General features: G+C 37.3%; 2 protein-coding genes across 3 annotated transcripts in view; one reads left to right on the top strand and one right to left on the bottom strand.

Annotated features, from left to right (window-relative positions):
* LOC136025140 (uncharacterized) overlaps positions 1-17451 on the bottom strand; it is a gene marked incomplete in the record, with an annotated part of 224685 nt that overhangs the window by 34162 nt on the left and 173072 nt on the right.
* The window catches only part of LOC136025137 (delta-1-pyrroline-5-carboxylate synthase-like), a 127727-nt gene that overhangs the window by 29569 nt on the left and 80707 nt on the right, over positions 1-17451 (top strand). The window contains exon 1 of one of the 2 annotated variants that reach the window (XM_065700885.1): positions 5014-5150. The exons of the other annotated variant lie outside the window; for it this stretch is intronic. The gene's annotated coding sequence lies outside the window, so the exon portion shown is untranslated. Of the gene's footprint in view, positions 1-5013; positions 5151-17451 lie in introns of those variants that run through there. 2 annotated transcript variants of the gene reach the window in all.

Below are 17451 nucleotides of genomic sequence, written 5' to 3' on the forward strand. Positions count from 1 at the left end.
AAAACGATCTCCCACTGAAATAAGAGTAAACAGTTACAATACTACGTTGCTGAAAGCAATGAAATCAAATCACGATCTTCAATTCGTACTCGATCCATATGCTTACGCAGTATACATCGCCGCCTACATGCTAAAAAGCCAAAGGGGCTTAAGCATACTTATGTCTCAAGCAGAGAAAGAAGCTAGAGAAGGTAATGTAGGTATCAAAGAATCCATTCGAAAACCAGGAAACGTCTTGCTGAACCTTTCAGAGCTGAGTGTCCAAGAAGCAACATGGTACTTACTTGGATTTCCTATGAGGAAAGCCAGTCGATCCTTCATATTTTTAAACACAGCAAAGAAAGAAGACCGCTGTTTCCTACTCAAAGACATGGGTAGCATAAAAAAGCTTCCCAAAGATTCAGATCAACTATACTTCAACAGTATTTTTGACAAATATGAAAAACGACCAGCCATACTAGAATCACTTTCACTAGCTGAATTTGCAGGTTTTATAGATATTGTGAACAAAACAAATAAACCCAAAGACTGTCACGAATCAGAGTCCGAAGATTCTAACCAATCCGATAGCGAAGACTATACACGGTCAATAAATCCACCCAACATTATGAAACTAAGAAAGCATAATATTAGCAATATTATATCTGGTAAAATAAGTTTAAGGCTGAGAAACAAATCAAAAATCATTAGATATGTGAGATTTAGCAAAGAAAATGACAAAGAAAATCACTACCATGAATTACTCCTACTGTACATTGGAGGAAAGAAGATTGTCTGATGGAAAATGCCACATCTTATAAATTAGCATACCACCTAAATTCAGCAGCAATCGACAACATCAGACCTTATTTTGAAAACGACTTTACCACTGAAATTGAAAATATTCACATTGATGAGAAAGACGTAGACGAAAATTACCGAATGGGGGAAGTGGCCATGTCCGTGCAACACGAAGATGCATATGATGCCACCCAAAATAACCAAGACATGCCTGGATTCACCAGCGACATCGGAACGAATTTTACAGATCTATAAATAATTCAGAAGCAGAACTATCAAGCATCACTCAAATGAACAATATCGAATTCTTAACTTTAGTTCGCCAACTAAATTCGAAACAAAGATTCGTCTTTGATGCAATTTCGAATCTGTCAAGAAACGAAGAAAAGCCGTACTATATTTTCGTGACTGGAGGTGCTGGGACCGGTAAGACTCAAGTACTTAAAGCAATAGTTCAGCAACTGCTTATGATCCATAAGAAAGATATTGAACACAATCCTGAGAAGACTACTATACTGTTGTGTGCACCAACAGGTAAAGCTGCATGTAATATCGGAGGATCAACTTTACACTACGCACTAAGTTTACCAGTAAGTCAAGGAATGAAAAACTTCAAAGATTTGACAGCTGACAAGCTAAATCAGCTAAGAGTAAAATTGACGAAACTGAAGCTTTTAATTATTGAAGAATTATCTATGATAGGAGCGAACATGTTCGAAATGATAAATCGTAGACTAAAACAAATCATGGGGACTCAACAAGACTTTGGAGGAGTATCAATTCTCTTCTTTGGAGACCTGTACCAGTTGCGACCTGTAGCAGACCGTTATGTATTTCAACCTCCTACTAGCCCATACGAAGGTCTCCCCCTAATTTCTGGCAAGATAACGTAATTATGTTTGAACTTGATGAAATAATGAGACAAAAAGAAGACACAAAATTTGCCGAAGCTTTGAATCGTTTAAGAACTGGAGATCATACTGTAGAAGACATTCAACTGTTTCAAACTAGTAAAGTCGTTAAAGCACCATTGACAGTTCAGCATCTTTTCATGTCCAATACTTCGGCAGACAAGTTTAATGCAGTAGTGCATCAAAACTTGACAACAGAGAAGAAACACTATACCGCGAAAGATTCCGTAAAAGGTGATGTCGTCCAATCCGTTAAACAATATCTTCTCGAAAAGGCCAAACATCTACCAATTAGTGAGAGACACGGCTTACCATTTGATTTAAGACTCGCTATTAAGGAACGTGTAGAATTGACCGTCAACATAGAAGTTATTGATCATCTTGCTAAAGGATCAGGAGGAACTGTACAAGCTCTCAGCGACAATATTATCTGGATCCTGTTTAACGATAAAAATGCTGGTAAAATTACTAGAAACAACTTCAAAAGTAGATTCCCAAATGAAGTACTCAGAGACTGGACTCCAATGTTCTGCACAGCAAGGATGTTCAGAATAACGAAAAAGAAGGAACTGAAATTGAAAGATTCCAAATCCCTTTCATCTGCTTTCTTTCATCATCTGCCAAAACCGTACACAAAGCACAGGGAGACACCTTAGAAGAAGTAGCAATAGACCTAAGAGGTTCTAGAGCATTTCCTCACATTCATTATGTCTCCTTAAGCAGAGCCAAATCACTCCAAGGTTTGTAGATAGTTCAATTTAATGAAACAAAGATATCAGTATCTCCAGATGTACAAGAAGAGATGAAAAGACTACGACAGGTACCATTCACTGACCAAACACGCAAATTCGACCATAGAAACTTTGAAGTCGTTTATCAAAATGTTCGATCGCTTAGAAGGTGCATCAAAGACTTAAAAGTACACCCCAGACTTGTCGAAGCAGACATACTATTCTTGTCGGAAACACGACTTGTACCTTCAATAAACAGTGAAACGCTTACAATGCCCGGTTTCAAACTATTCAGAAACGATAACCCAGGCAACAACCTGTATGGCTCGGCTGCATTCGTATCTGAAACCCTTAGCTCAAAGCTTTATAAAGTCGAAAACTACAGGTGTAACAGCATTGAGTTAATAAAAGTTACAATAGAGCATCCACAACAGACAAATTTCATATTCTGTATTTACAAGCCAAACCATGTGCGCATTAATACACTCATTAACTGCATTAGCGACTTACTAACCCCATGTATTGACAACGGTCATACAATATTGTTAGGTGACTTTAATATAAACAGTAAAGAAACAACAAATACTGAATACAATACTTTACAACATGCCCTTAGTAATCTTCGACTTCTACAGCTCATACACGAGCCCACTACAATTAACGGCTCAACAGATCTGATTTCTACAAAAAAAAACTTTCTGATCAACAACAATCCGGAGTCCTAGAACAATATTACAGCGACCATTATCCCATTTTCATCAATTTTCCAGAATGTGCTAAAAAAGATAAAACATCAAAAAGAAAAATTTGACAAGAATACAACAATGAACCAATAAAAACAAGAAGAATACAATAGAATTCATGAAGAAGAAAAAAAACGCCGAATGTATCAAAAATTTATCTTCTTTACAGGTAGAATACCGAACAAGAAGAGACAACAGAAACACTGTATTTTCAAGTTTATCTTTATAATAATTGCCAATAAACAATGTACAGCAATTTCGATAACTTTAGTACCGAGTCTAATTTTAGGTTCTGACCTTCTCACAAGTGCCAAATGAGCTCTTGGCTCTTCCGACCTCGTCACAAGTGCCATATGAGCTCTTAGCTCTTGTTTATATTGTTTTTAAACTTTTAGTTACTATGGGCCGTGCTTCCCTCTTTACTCGGTTACAGCTGTCCGTGCAATCGTAATATACTTGCTATTACCTTTGGGGCCTGAATAGCCTGATTTTACTGGTTTCTCATAGAGACAAGAGTTGCGCAACTTTTTGTTGCAATGCTACAAGAATTTTAGCACTTCAGGTATTACGAAAATCGCCGCCTGTTATTTTACACAAAATCTGTGTACTTAAAGTCGTTTGACCCTTCAGAGATGCAGGAATTAATAGTACTTTCTTGTCAGCTATGGAAGCGTAGCTTTTCAGCATTATCTAGTCAATCACTGGTGTCCGTGACGAAGGGACAAGTAGCCCCCAAGATTTTGCCCCTCCTCCTAGATTAAAAAAAAAATGATGTTTGGGGATATTTTCATTTGAAAATGTCTTTTTGGTATTTTTATTGAAAAAAGTGAAGAAAGACAAATTTGACTCGCAATACATTTTTGAAATACGTTTGACACTCCCCTCTCGCCCCTCTAAATTTTTTTGCATTATTGTTGTAGCAATCTATAAATAAATTTTCATTGGAAACATAATGAAAACATCGCGAACTCTATTTTCCTACTAAGAATCAATCTAAATAAAATTCTGAGGTGCAATAGCTTATATCTCAATCTTACTCACGGAGCCATTGGCCATCTTAACGAAAATCTCGGGGTTCTCAGGAACAAGGATTATAAAATCCTGTCCGTTCACGTAAAATTCATAGGCTAGATTCAGGCTTAGAAACACACTTTTTTTTAAACTCTAAACCGTCCAAAAATTTTCAAATACCTTCAGTAAATTTAATGGTGTGGGATTATGATTTTTTTTTTTTTTTTTCTATTTAAGAATTAACGACGCTTATTGACTACTAAGGTCCCTGCGTTGGCCCTGCAGTGCATTCCTGCAGCGTGATTCAATCTCTGGATCCCGTATTACCAAGCTAAGGTCAAATCCACTGCGCCACCACAGGACTAGTGGGATTATAATTATTTGCAAACTTTATGGGTTTAAAAAGAGTTGAAAAAAGTTAAGACATGATACATTTTTTTACCGGGTAATCATGCAATTTTCTATATATTTTAGTTGTCTTTTTTTAAATATTTAGCCATCAACTACAAAGTGAAAATCAATAAAATATTCGAGCAGAATATATGGTCTGAATTAATATTGAGTCAGCCTAGTGCGATGAAGCTTAAATTGGAGAAGATACCACGAGTTCGTCCGAATTTGCATAAATACATAGTCTACCTATTACCATATATAAAGTTGAATTTGTTACCCTACTATTTATTTTATCTTTAGAAACGACCTTCAAAAACTACTGTCTACCGATACTAATTTTGAACTCCTTTAAACACCCAAACAATAGCATGTTACAATTGCATAATAATATCTACCATGGATGCAAATCAAGGATCAGTTAGTTACGCAAAGCTTATAATTTGCATTCAACTAGATATTACCAGTTAGTTCACACTATAGATATATATAGTTGTTATATGCATATTGATACCAAGACTTAGTCGTACGCAAGAGCTTTGTGAAAGAGGGTGAAAGTGGACGAACAAAGAATTTATCACTTTGTAAGTTGTTTTTGTGATTTTTTTTTTCTTTTTCGTTCTGACATTGAAGCTGGCGCGCCACCAGATTTTTTATTTTTGAAGGGAGGTTAAAGTTTTTTCAGTGCATTTAAAAGAGTTGTTTATTCTAATTGAACGGCCGATGTGATTCAGGAGTCATTCTTGAAGAATTGGGACAAAATTCAAGCGAGTTATTGACGAGGGAGCGACCTCCTTCGTATACGCAATAATTTCTGTTCTTTTTAAGTTTTAATGTTGCTCCTTGCTTTCAGTTCAAAAAATTATTTTCTTATATAATAGTGAACCATAGCCAACATCTTTCTCTAAGCAAAATAAGCAAGGAACGAACAAAGTGGAAGGATACTTTCTTAATAAAACAGGCATTCGGTGGTGTCGCAAGGTGAACAAAGCTGTGTGCCCTGATCATGCCTCCGTGCCTCTGAGAACAAGTGATGGAGCTTACTCTAAGGTCAAGATTTAGGGATTCGTCATCAATGGGTTTCGTGTTTGGTGTGACATCTGAGGTGTGTATTGGTCAGTTGGTAGTTGTGTTGCGGGAGCAACACTTTGTTTTTTTTTTTTGTTCCTAGCACCTCGATTTCAGCTTATTCCTCGAAAGTGGTAAGGGTAACCTCTGAGGTTTTTACGGAAAGTGTGAACCTTAGGCTGGATTGATGAATAGCACTTTGCATTTTGGAGAACATCATAGAACTCTTGCCTGGGGCTAAAAATCTATTGTTTTATCCATTTGAGTTTATCATTCGGTTTTTATGGCACTTGGTATTAACCAAGTGACATATAGCAATCGCAAATTCTGTCGGTCTGTCGGTCCCGGGTTTGCTACTTTAGGCACTTCCAGGTAAGCTAGGACGATGAAATTTGGCAGGCGTATCAGGGACCGGACCAAATTAAATTAGAAATAGTTGTTTTCCCGATTTGACAATCTGGGGGGGAGTGGGGGGCCCTTTAATTCGGAAAAAATAGAAAAATTGAAGTATTTTTAACTTACGAACAGTTGATCAGATCATAATGAAATTTGATGTTTGGAAGGATATCATGTCTCTGAGCTGTCATTTTAAATTCCGACCGGATCTGGTGATATTGGGGGAGTTGGGATGGGAAAACCTAAAATCTTGGAAAACCCTTAGAGTGGAGGGATCGGGATGAAACTTGGTTGGAAAAATAAGCACAGGTCCTAGATACACGATCGACATAACCGGAACGGATCCGCTCTCATTGGGATAGTTGGGGGAGGGTGTAATTCTGAAAAAAAAGAAAAAAAAGAGGTATTTTTAACTTACGAACGGGTGATCGGATCTCAATGAAATTTGGCATTTAGAAGGACCTCGTAACTCAGATCTCTTATTTTAAATCTCAACCGGATCAAGCATAATTGGGGGGGGGGACAGTTGGGGGGAACCGGAAATCTTAGAAAACACTTAAAGCGGTGAGATCAGGATGAAACTGGATGGGAAGAATAAAAACCTGTCTAAGATACATGACTGACATAACCGGACCGGATCTACTTTCTTTTGGGTAGTTGGGGGGGGGGGGGTTAATTCTGAAAAACTAAAAAAATTAGGTATTTTTAACTTACGAACAGGTGATCGGATCTCAATGAAATTTGATATTTAGAAGAATATCGTGTCTCAGAGCTCTTATTTTAAATTCCGACCAGATCTGGTGACATTGGTGGGGGGAGTTGGGAGGGGGAAACTTAAAACTTGGAAAACACTTAGAGTGGAGGGATCGGGATGAAACTTGGTGGGAAAAATAAGCACAAGTCCTAGTTGCATGATTGACATAACCGGAACGGATCCGTTCTCTTTGGGGTAGTTGGGGAGGGGATTAATTCTGAAAAATTAGAAAAAATGAGGTATTTTTAGCTTATGAACGGGTGATCGGATCTCAATGAAATTTGATATTTAGAAGGATATCGTGTCTCAGAGCTCTTGTTTCAAATCCTGACCGGATCTGGTGACTTTGGGGGGGGGGAGGTTGGAAGGGGGAAACCTAAAACTTGGAAAACACTTAGAGTGGAGGGATCGGGATGAAACTTGGTGGGGAAAATAAGCACAAATCCTAGATACATGATTGACATAACAGGAACGGATCCGCCCTCTTTGGGGTAGCTGGGGGGGGGGGGGGTTATGAAAAATTAAAAAAATGAGGTATTTTTAACTAACGAACGGGTGATCGGATCTCAATGAAATTTGATATTCAGAAGGATATCGTGTCTCAAAGCTCTTATTTTAAGTCGTGACCGGATCTGGTGACACTGGGGGGAGTTTGGGGTGGGGGAACCTAAAATGATGGAAAACGCTTAGATTGGAGGGATCGGGATGAAACTTAGTGGGAAAAATAAGCAGAAGTCTTAGATACATGATTTACATAATTGGAACGGATCCGCTCTATGGGGGGGGGGGGGCTAATTCTGAAAAATTAAAAAAATGACGTATTTTCAACTTACGAAGGAGTTATCGGATCTTAATGAAATTTTATATTTAGAAGGACCTCGTAACTCAGATCTTTTATTTTAAATCTCAACCGAATCCAGCGTAATTGGGGGGGGGGGGGCAGTTGGGGGTACCGGAAATCTTTGAAAATACTTAAAGCGGTTAGATCAGGATGAAACTGGATCGGAAGAATACAAACCTGTCTAAGATACGTGACTGACATAACCGGACCGCATCTGCTCTTGTTGGTGGAGTTGGGGGGGGGGGGTAATTTTGAAAATTGAGGTATTTGTAACTTACGAAAGGGTGACCAGATCCTAATGAAAATTGATATTTAGAAGGATCTTGTGCTTTAAAGCTCTAATTTTAAGTTCCGACCAGATCCTGTGACATTGGGGAGATTGGAGGGGGAAACTGGAATTCTTGGAAAACGTGAAAATTGGGGTATTTTTATCTTACGAATAGGTGATCGGATCTTAATGAAATTTGATATTTAGAAGGAATTCATGTCTCAGAGCTCTTATTTGAAATCCCGACCAGATCTTTTGACATTGGGGGGAGTTGGAGGGGGAAATCTTGGAAAACACTTTGAGTGGAGGGATCGGGATGAAACTTGGTTGGAAAAATAAGCACAGGTCCTAGATACACGATTGACATAACCGGAACGGATCCGATCTCATTGGGATAGTTGGGGGAGGGTGTAATTCTGAAAAAAAAGAAAAAAAGAGGTATTTTTAACTTACGAACGGGTGATCGGATCTCAATGAAATTTGGCATTTAGAAGGACCTCGTAACTCAGATCTCTTATTTTAAATCTCAACCGGATCAAGCATAATTGGGGGGGGGGGACAGTTGGGGGGAACCGGAAATCTTAGAAAACACTTAAAGCGGTGAGATCAGGATGAAACTGGATGGGAAGAATAAAAACCTGTCTAAGATACATGACTGACATAACCGGACCGGATCTACTTTCTTTTGGGTAGTTGGGGGGGGGGGGTTAATTCTGAAAAACTAAAAAAAATTAGGTATTTTTAACTTACGAACAGGTGATCGGATCTCAATGAAATTTGATATTTAGAAGAATATCGTGTCTCAGAGCTCTTATTTTAAATTCCGACCAGATCTGGTGACATTGGTGGGGGGAGTTGGGAGGGGGAAACTTAAAACTTGGAAAACACTTAGAGTGGAGGGATCGGGATGAAACTTGGTGGGAAAAATAAGCACAAGTCCTAGTTGCATGATTGACATAACCGGAACGGATCCGTTCTCTTTGGGGTAGTTGGGGAGGGGATTAATTCTGAAAAATTAGAAAAAATGAGGTATTTTTAGCTTATGAACGGGTGATCGGATCTCAATGAAATTTGATATTTAGAAGGATATCGTGTCTCAGAGCTCTTGTTTCAAATCCTGACCGGATCTGGTGACTTTGGGGGGGGGAGGTTGGAAGGGGGATACCTAAAACTTGGAAAACACTTAGAGTGGAGGGATCGGGATGAAACTTTGTGGGGAAAATAAGCACAAGTCCTAGATACATGATTGACATAACAGGTACGGATCCGCCCTCTTTGGGTAGCTGGGGGGGTTAAGAAAAATTAAAAAAATGAGGTATTTTTAACTAACGAACGGGTGATCGGATCTCAATGAAATTTGATATTCAGAAGGATATCGTGTCTCAAAGCTCTTATTTTAAGTCGCGACCAGATCTGGTGACACTGGGGGGAGTTTGGGGTGGGGGAACCTAAAATGATGGAAAACGCTTAGATTGGAGGGATCGGGATGAAACTTAGTGGGAAAAATAAGCAGAAGTCTTAGATACATGATTTACATAATTGGAACGGATCCGCTCTATGGGGGGGGGGGCTAATTTTGAAAAATTAAAAAAATGACGTATTTTCAACTTACGAAGGAGTTATCGGATCTTAATGAAATTCTATATTTAGAAGGACCTCGTAACTCAGATCTTTTATTTTAAATCTCAACCGAATCCAGCGTAATTGGGGGGGCAGTTGGGGGTACCGGAAATCTTTGAAAATACTTAAAGCGGTTAGACCAGGATGAAACTGGATCGGAAGAATACAAACCTGTCTAAGATACGTGACTGACATAACCGGACTGGATCTGCTCTTGTTGGTGGAGTTGGGGGGGGGGGTAATTTTGAAAATTGAGGTATTTGTAACTTACGAAAGGGTGACCAGATCTTAATGAAAATTGATATTTAGAAGGATCTTGTGCTTTAAAGCTCTAATTTTAAGTTCCGACCAGATCCTGTGACATTAGGGAGATTGGAGGGGGAAACTGGAATTCTTGGAAAACGTGAAAATTGGGGTATATTTATCTTACGAATAGGTGATCGGATCTTAATGAAATTTGATATTTAGAAGGAATTCATGTCTCAGAGCTCTTATTTGAAATCCCGACCAGATCTTTTGACATTGGGGGGAGTTGGAGGGGGAAATCTTGGAAAACACTTTGAGTGGAGGAATCGGGATGAAGCTTGGTGGATAGAATAAGCAAATGTCATTGATATGTGATTGACGGAACCGTACTGGATTCGCTCTCTTTGGGGGAGTTGGGGGGAGGGGTTCAGTGATTTGGCGAGTTTGGTGCTTCTGGACGTGCCAGGACGATGAAAATTTGTAGGCGTGTCAGGGAGCTGCTCAAATTGACTTGATAAAGTCGTTTTCCCAGATTCGACCATCTGGGGGGCTAAGGGGAGAGGAAAAATTAGAAAAAATTAGGTATTTATAACATACTAGTGGGTGATCGGATCTTAATGAATTTTGACATTTAGAAGGACATCGTGACTCAGAGCTCTTATTTTAAATCCTGACCGGCATTAAGCCTCTTAATTTCCTTTTAAATCAATCTATTGATTCATTGAATTTTGTTAGAGCTCATACCATATGATCTCTTGGCTCTTAGCTCTTCATGCCTCGTCACAAGTGCCATATGAGCTCTTAGCTCTTGTTTGAACTTGGGATTGTGGTAGGGAAATGGTATCAGATTTGCCTCTTAAACTTTAAAAGTTCTCTCATTACTAAAGAAATTAGAGTTTATCCTTTGCTCCTTTCTAAGTGATGACGTTAGAAACATGGCCTACGGCAAGAAAAGTCAACTTTTGAACTAAGACAGATAGTTTTTGTTTTTCGACGGCAGTCGATAGCTCTTGATGAGTTGATCAAAGTGTATGTCATCTATTTTTGGTAGAAAAACTCCTTCATGGGATCTATAGGTTTGAAAGTTTAAAGAGATTGACAACTTCAGTAGTAAGGTACACACTGAAACCAAAAATAGGCCGATACAGAAATTATGCCAGAAGTGCCTTTTAAACTTTAAAAGTTCCCTCATTGCTAAAGAAATTGGAGCTTATCTTTAGCTCCTATCCAAGTGATAACCTTAGAGACTTGGCCTACGGCAAAAAAATAAAGTTGTGTAGCTGGAATCCGTATCCTTACAGAGATTTGAAAATAAGCCACTGTTAAGGGCATGGCTCTTAATAAAATGAAATAAAAAAACAAGTTTTTTTAAATGAAAGTAAGGAGCAACATTAAAACTTAAAACGAACAGAAATCACTCCGTATATGAAAGGGGCTTTTCCTCCTCAACGCCCCGCTCTTTACGCTAAAGTTTGACTCTTTCTCTTAACTCTATTTTTAAAACAGTAAGAAACTTTAGCGTAAAGAGCGGGGCGTTGAGGAGGAAAAGCCCCTTTCATATACGGAGTAATTTCTGTTCGTTTTAAGTTTTAATGTTGCTCCTTACTTTCATTTAAAATAACTTTTATTTAAGCTTAAAACAGAATTAAAAAAGCTTAAAACAGGACAAAATTTAAGCTTTAGGATAAAGAGCGAGGTATCAACGAGGGTTGAACCCCCTCATACACGCAATAAAAACATACGAATATAGAAGCTCGTTGCGTAAATTCATTCGTAAGTTACGTATATTTTTTTTTACCAATGACAACGTTTATAAGAAATTAAAAGTTCTAGTTGTTTTTTTAAGTAATCAAAAAATTGGAAGGCAACTAGGCCTCCTCCCTCGCTCCTTTGTTCTCAAAATCTCCCGATTAATTGCAATTAATTAATATGCAAATTTCGTTTTAATTATTTATGTGCGGAGAGCCAAGATCAAAATATGTATTAATTCAAAAACGTCCATAAATTAAATAAAAAAAAAGTTTTGGGAGGGAAAAGCTCCCATCTACAAAAATGTGGAATTTTGTATTTTTTGCCAGAAGGCAGATCACGGATGTGTTTATTTGTTTTTTTGTTTTGTTTTTTTCCCCAGGGGTGATCGTATCGACCCAGTGGTCCTAGAATCTTGCGAGAGGGCTCATTCTAACGGAAATGAAAAGTTCTAGTGCCCTTTTTAAGTGACAAAAAAAATTGGAGGGCACCTAGGCCCCTCCCACGCTAATTATTTTCCCAAGGTCACCGAATCAAAATTATGGGGTAGCCATTTTATTCAGCGTAATCGAAAAACCTTATAACTATATCTTTGGGGACGTTTTACTCCACCACAGTCCCCGTGGGAGGGGCTACAAGTTACAAACTTTTACCAGTGTTTACATATAGTAATGGTTATTTGGAAGTGTACAGACGTTTTCAGGGGTATTTTTTGGTTGGGTGGGGGGGGGGGTTGAGAAGAGGGGGATATTTTGGGGGAACTTTCCTTGGAGGAATTTATAATGGGGGAAGAAAATTTCCATGAAGGGAGCGCAGGATTTTCTAGCATTATTTAAAAAAAATGAAAAAATGAATATGAAAGTTTTTTTCAACTGAAAGCAAGGAGCAGAATTAAAACTTAAAACGAACGAAAATTATCATGCACATGATGGGCTCACCTCCTCCTAATACCTTAAAAATAAAGTATTTTTAGTAATTTCAACTATTTATTCTATGGCTTTTGTGATTCAGGGGTCATTCTTAAGAAATTGGGACATAATTTAAGCTTTAGTGTAAAGAGTGAGGTACTGACGAGGGGGTGAACCTCCTCATATACATAATAAAAACATGAGAATACCGAAGTTCGTTACGTAAGCTAATTTATAAGTTACGTATATTTTTTACCAATAAAACATTCGTAAAAAATTAAAATTTATAGTTGCCTTTATAAGTAACCAAAATATCGGAGGGCAACTAGGCCTCCTCCCCCACTCTGTTTTTCTCAAAATCACTCGACCAAAACTATGAGAAAGGCATTTAGCCAAAAAAATAAATATGCAAATTTCGTTTTAATTATTCATTTGCGGAGAGCCAAAATCCAAACATGTATTAATTCAAAAACGGTCAAAAATTAAATAAAAAAAACAAGTTTTTTTAACGGAAAGTAAGGAGCGACATTAAAACTTAAAACGAACAGAAATTACTTCGTATGTGAAAGGGGTTGCTTCCTCATCAACGTCCCGCTCTACGCTAAAGTTTTTTTTTACTGTTTTAAAAAGTAGAGTTAAGAGAAAGAGTCAAACTTAAAAAACTAAGTTAAAAAAAACTTGTCTTTTTTTTATTTAATATCAAACAAGTGCCGTCATACCTTTTTGGGTTAGAACTCAATCTGGTGAACAGGAAGAGGTTCTATTTTTTTTTTTATCTGGACATCTAACGAACCAGTATGTTGCCCATAGTATTATAACGGGTCGAGATAACTTATTGAAGGCCGTTTGCGTGTTTAACCGGGCTTTCATAACTGGATCTTTACCTGACATATTATTCAACCTTCTTCAATAATGTTTTTTGTTTGCACATGTACTTTGATTTATTGCACACCTGTCAACACTTATTTTTTAACGCATGTGACGTAATAAAATCATTTGATTCGCCCTTTTGGTTTGCTCTCGATTGGAAGGACATGATGAGGATTTTCTGCGAAGCTAACTCTTATGGGACAAAATAATTCATTTCAATCGTTTTAGTTAAATTTACAAACGGGTATTCCCCACCCCCAATTAAAAAAAAATGGACAATTATAGTTTTTTCAACCTTTATTTAAGAAGCACTTTTATTATTGAAATGAGTGGTTTTACACTATTAGAAGATGATGGAGAAGGGGTTGTCGACTGACTTTTGAGTAGGACATTAAGCAGAAGCTCATTACTATTAGATGGGCTGGATGAATTCAGTTAGGACTAGTCAATAATTTCGGATATTTTTTTTTATGTTTTCCTGCGTAATTTGATCTATATTCGGGAAGGGTTTTTTATCCACTTCCATCATCACTAACGTAAGTGTGATAGGAAAATGCTAGTAAGATTTTAGTTCAAATGTATGTACAATATGAACTTTTAGGTCTTGTTTTAGTTATGGTTACGATGTGCCTTTATATCTGTAATCCGACCGATTCATAGACAGGGGCAAATCTACAACATTCTCATTAGGCGGGGGGGGGGGAGAGGGGACCATATCCGGATATTCCAGGAACATGGGCTATATAATATTTTCTTCTCCACACTGTTGAGGGACAATGGCCCCATGCCCCTCCCAAACAACAGCCCTGTTTATAGACCATCCATTGTCATAATAGATTGTTCAAGATCGTAATATTACATATATCAAAAAGATATATCAACCAATATTACGAATAGTCAAAAGTTATTTTACTATGAAGTTAATAGATTAACACAGTCATCAGCTGATTTATCAGACCATCCGCTAGAACAATGGTATGTACACTTTACTTCAGCTTTTTCGTCCAACCCACCATCAACTGAATTGAGCTATCGTGAATTGTTATATAAGCCTTTTTCTCAGTTGAACCCATATGAAAACCTAGTTGGTTTTTCGCCATTTTCAGTTTTGATTCAAATTAGATCACTAAAATGTGGGAAGGTCCCAGGTCCAGATGGTTTGTTACCAGAGCACCTTCTGTATGGTATTACAAAATTACTAGAGTATCTTACGTTATTATATCGAGTTATAGTAACCGAGCCTTATGTCCCTTCTTTGATGGGAGAAGGTAAAGTAGTTTGTATACGCAAGATGGGCAAGAAGCCTTCACTTTGTTCATTCCATAGACCTATAGCATTTCGTTCTGTTATTAGTAAATTATTTGAAAATATTTTACTCCCATATTTATCAACAAAACGTGATGTGGAGGACACTCAGTTAGGTTTTTGAAGTGGTGTAGGGGTTCAAAATGCACACACAATATTTTCAGAAATATTGAAACGCCATCATAATTTTAAAGAACAACTATTTGCGTGGGGAGTTGATATTTCAAGAGCGTTTGATAGTATGTTGCAAAACCACGCTTTTTATCATTGTTGCGTAGAGGAGTGAACCCATTTATTGGCTAGTGTTTGACCGGTTGGTATAGAAATTCATCTGTGAGAATTTTTTTCAGGAGGGTTACTTTCAGACTGAATTTCTTTACGTCATTTAGTAAAACAAGGGTCAGTTCTTAGCCCCCTTTTTTATTTAATAACAAAATTAGAACAGCCACGCTGTACCTATCCCCATATGTGCTTAAAAGTATCGATATTAGCCACTTGTAGTAGGGTGCTGATATTTGTTATTTTCGGACAATTTAATATCAATCCAGAATGCAATTAACATGTTACACTCACATCTACGGGAGATAAGATTAGAAACTGAACCTACTTAAACAGAATTCTTAGTGGCAAATAATAATAGGGATTTCTAGCATCATTCAATTAGGGTGTGATCACTTAATATTTTTAATAAAGATTCCATTAAATACCTTGGGTCGCCTTTTGGTCCGTCAATTAAAGCTACGTGGGAGTTGGTGTTATCGTCTGTATTGGAAAAACTTAGCAAAACCTATGGCCTGCTAGTCAGGATGAAAGGTCGTTTTGATAAACAAGCACTTGTTATAATTTATAGTTTAATTTTTGCACCCCGTGTATTTTTCATTGTTCCATTTTTGAAGTTCTTAAGTAAAAGTGATAAAAAGCGAAAAATATTATTGCACTTTTTCCGGTTTTGTAAATATTTTCTAGTAATTCCACTCTGGTTCAAAAATAGGTATATTATACGGAAATTCGGAATATTTGATATTACTGTTAAAATGGATCAAAAATACGATCGATTTCTTAAACGATCTAGAGAAAATGGAATAAATTTCCTCATTAATTTTTTGTTTAATAAAAAAATAGTTCTATCGCCACAGCTTTAATAAAGCAGCTATTTATGCCTTATGTATTATGAGCGTTCATGCGTCATGTCTTATGAGTAATTTTAGTGTTGTGCACTAATGACCTATCCTAAGGTATTTACTATATATTTATGAGTTATTATGAGCATTACGAGATAATTTTTGTCGCCCTTTTCGTTAGACGTGTAATTTTATATTTTTCGGTTTTCTTTTCATTCATTTTCGGTGCTCCTCTGTGTCCATGTATGTATAGAGGGCATAAATAAATTATTGTTAGAATTATTATTAGCAATTCAAGCTGAAATGTAGGGATCAGCAAAAATTGGCTTTTTATGTGCTTTTTTACGGTTTCTCCGTAAAAAATCTATTATTTTATTTTTGTTATATAGGTTACAAAAAAGACTAAAAACGCATCAAAAAATTTGATCATATGTATTTTGTTATGTTTTTACGAGTCCGCCCTTGGATACAGTCATGTCTGATTTATACTAAACTTAAACACACTGTAGCCCATGGATAACAATTACTTTATAGGTTATTGTTTTCAAAGCTTTAACTTAAATCACAGGAAGGTATAGAACAAATCCTAAAATAAAATAATTTTTAGTCTAACTCAACCTCCTAATTGTGTTGCGAGAGCAACACTTTGGTTTTGTCCCGGTTTTTTTTTCTATGCCGCCGATCTCAGCTTATTCCTGGAAACTGGTAAGGGTCTAACCTGTGCGGTTTTTACGGAAAGTGTGGACCTCAGGCCGGATTGATGAATATGACATTATATTTTGGAAAGCTCCGCAGAACTCTTGCCTGGGGCCAAAAAGGATGGTTTTTGCTTGTCCACGAGCCAGAGCCTATGGTTTGCGAAGTGAAGAGGAGTTATATAGCCTATGTCAGAGAGGAGTATTTGAAGTTGTGCAGCCAAGCTTTCGTTTCATCAAACCATGTTTCTGCTTTCGAGTGGAAAGCTCCGTTCTAGCAGGCAAGCAGGTAGGCACCAGTTTCAAATTGAAGATGGAATAAAATCTATAAGTGTTAAATATATGCGGCAGTTACTCGGCCCCACAGCCAATATATCTTCTTTGAATGATAAATGGAAAAATTTACCGAAGCAAAAATGTGGCATTTTCCCATGGGTCCGAAAGTGCTGCCATCTATTGTTTCTACCCATTTCTGTTCGTGATTTCAGCTGAGTTTATTATTCCTTTTTTTGGACTTGGGATTGCGGTAGAGAAATGGTATCAGATGTGCCTAATAAACTTTAAAAGTTCTTTCATTGCTAAAGAAATTGGAGCTTATCCTTTGCTCCTTTCTATGTGGTGACGTTAGAAAGTTGGCCTACGGTAACAAAAAAAAAAAACAACTTTTGAACTAAGAAAGATTTCGACTGCAATCGACAGCTCTTGATGAGCTGATCAGAGTATATGACATCCCTTTTTTTGGTACAAAAATTCCTTCATGAGGTATACCAGTTTGAAAGTTTCAAGGGGCTGACAACTTCAGTAGTAAGGTACACACTGAAACAAATCTAGGTCGATACCAATTGTGAGACATATTGAGGACTTGTAAGCAACAGTCGGCTGTTAGGTAATAATCATCTTCGGCAATGAGGGGTTAGCAACTTTTGCTAGTTGGTGTATCTATTATCTGTTTCCAGTGTATTTGATGGTAAAACCAATTTGGTTCCAGTGGTATGACATGTAGGGGACTTGTAAGTAATAATCTGCTGTTAGGCTACAGTCAAC

The sequence above is a fragment of the Artemia franciscana genome, chromosome 3 (assembly GCF_032884065.1).
Source record: "Artemia franciscana chromosome 3, ASM3288406v1, whole genome shotgun sequence".
NCBI classification, from domain to species: domain Eukaryota; kingdom Metazoa; phylum Arthropoda; class Branchiopoda; order Anostraca; family Artemiidae; genus Artemia; species Artemia franciscana.